Consider the following 2,907-nt stretch of genomic DNA (forward strand, 5'->3'; position numbering starts at 1 on the left):
GGGTGGGTAGGGAAGTGGGGGGCGCTATGGGGGACTTTTGGGATAGCATTGGAAATGTAACTGAGGAAAATATGTAATAAAAATATTAAAAATTTAAAAAAAATCATGAAATTTGCAGGCAAATGGATTGAACTTGAGAATATCATCCCGTGTGAGGTAACTCAGTCCCAAAAGGACATGTATGGTATGAACTCACTTATATGTGGATATTAGCCATAAATTACAGGATACCCATGCTATGCTCCAGAGACCCAAAAAGCTAAATAAGAAGGAAGGCATAGTGAGGATGCTTGAATCTCATTTAGAAGAGGGAATAAAATAGTCATAAGAGGCAGATGGATAGACGGAACTGAGAGGGAGAGGAGATGGGGAGGAGAATGGGGAGATCGAGTATCAAGTGGGGGAGGACAGGAGACATGTCTACATAACCATGAAAATAAATAGAAATCTGCAACTGATGAAGGTGGGAAAGTGGGGCATCTCAAGGACAAGACCTGGGCTAAGAGATGTCAATGATTTCTAATCAAAAGAAGTATCTGAAACGTTTCCTGGCTTCTAAAATGCATTTTTCTGAATTCTGCCTACCAACTTTACTACCCTGAGTGTAGCTGCTGCCTCATCCTGCTCTATTGGTCACCCCAATGTGAACTCAACCTCGGATTTCTCTCGTCCAGAGTATTTTAACATTTTTTCTAAAGATGACACTTGGCAAAATTAAGAGTAAAATTGTAACTGTTCAGAATTGGACTCTGACAATGGAGATGTATCTCAGCTTGATGGAGAAACTTGTAATAAGCTAATTGTAACTCATTCTAAATGCAGATTCCCAAACCTGGTTTCTTATCTTGAGTCAATATAGGGGGAATGAACTGACCAATGACTAGCTTCACTCCTTTTGCTAAATAGTAGATAGAAGAAAATGATAGGGGTAGAGAGATAGCTCAGTGGTTAAAAGCACTGAAGGCTCTACCTGAAGACCTAGGTCTTATTCCCAGCATCCATATGATGAATCTGTTACTCCAATTCCAGGAAATCTGACAGCATCTCTGGCCCTTGTTTACCCTTGTGCACAAAGACATGTAGTTGCAAAACATCCTTACAAATTAAAATAAAAGTAAATATCATTTTTAAAAACATGAAACTATAGAGCATATAGAACTAATTGGATTTTTGAAGATTTGTTGATATTTTTAATTGTATGTGTGAGTGCAGCCACACACAGGCACATGAGAGTGCAAAAGCTCATCTGTGAGTCCAGATTAGGGCATCTGATCCCTTGAAGCTGGAGCTAAAGACATTTTTAAGCCATTCTGATGTGGATGCTGTGAACTGAAATCAGGTTTCTCTATAAGAGCAGTACTCAGTGTGAACTACTGAACGATCTCTCCAGGATGTCCAGTTGATGTTTGACATATAGATTCTAGTTTTATTCAATTCTTCTTGAACAGTATCAATGTGCTTTACTGATGAATTCCAACAAATTTTTTTTTTCACTTTTGTGGACTATTTGTGGAAATAAGTCTGGCAGTTCCTCAGAAAATTGGACATAGTACTACCTGAGGATCCAGCAATACCACTCCTGGGCATATACCCAGAAGATGCTCCAACATGTAATAAAGACACATGCTCCACTATGTTCATAGAAGCCTTATTTATAATAGCCTGAAGCTGTAAAGAACCCAGATACCCCTCAACAGAGGAATGGATACAGAAAATGTACATTTACACAGTGGAGTACTACTCAGCTATTAAAAACAAGGACTTAATGAAATTCTTAGGCAAATGGGAGGATCTAGAGGATATCATCCTCAGTGAGGTAACCTAATCACAAAAGAATACACATGCTATGTACTCACTGATAAGTGGATATTAGTCCAGAAGCTTGGAATACCCGAGTTACAATTCACAAACCATATGAAACTCAAGAAGAAGGAAGACCAAAGTGTGGACACTTCAATCATTCTTAGAAGTGGAAATAAAATACCCATGGAAGGAGTTACAAAGACAAAGTGTAGAGCAGAGACTGAAGGAATGGCCATCCAGAGACTGCCCCACCTGGGGAACCATCCCTTATACAATCACCAATCCCAGACACTATTGTGGATGCCAAAAAGTGCTTGCTGACAGGAGCCTGATATAGCTGTCCCCTGAGAGCTGTCTGCCAGTGCCTGACAAATACAGAAGTGGATGTTCACAGCCATCCATTGGACTGACCATACGGTCCTCAATGAAGGAAATACAGAAAGGACCCTAGGAGCTGAAGGGGTTTTGGAGCCTCATAGGAAGATCAACAATATGAACTAACCAATACCCCCAGAGCTCCCAGGGACTAAAGCACCAACCAAAGAGCACACATGGTGGGACTCATGGCTCCAACTGCATATGTAGCAGAGCTTTGTCTAGTAGGCCATCAATGGGAGGAAAAGCCCTTGGTCCTGTGAAGACTAGATGCCCCAGTGAAAGGAAATGGCAGGGCCAGGAAGCAGGAGTGGGTGGGTTGGTGATCAGGGGTAGGGGGGGTAATGGGAAACCAGGAAAGGGGATAACATTTCAAATATAAAGAAAATATCTAATAAAATTAGGCAGTCGCCATCTTGGTTCTGGGACTCCGCCGAACTTAGGAACTTAGTCTGCACAGGTGAGAGTGTGCACCACAGAAGCAGACAGCTTCTGGGACAGGCGGGAGCCACAGAGTCGCTGAGGCAGCACCCTTTTCGGGCCGCAGACATCCAGCCACCCTCCCAGCTGGGGAGGACATGAGTTCGCCCTGCACGGGAGCCCTCTGCCTCAGGAGCAGGGAGTGACATCTTGGTTCCGGGACTCCACCGAACTTAGGAACTTAGTCTGCACAGGTGAGAGTGTGCACCACAGAAGCTGACAGCTTCTGTGACCTGCCAAAGCAACACA

Source organism: Mus caroli, chromosome 2 (assembly GCF_900094665.2).
Source record: "Mus caroli chromosome 2, CAROLI_EIJ_v1.1, whole genome shotgun sequence".
In the NCBI taxonomy this organism is placed as follows: domain Eukaryota; kingdom Metazoa; phylum Chordata; class Mammalia; order Rodentia; family Muridae; genus Mus; species Mus caroli.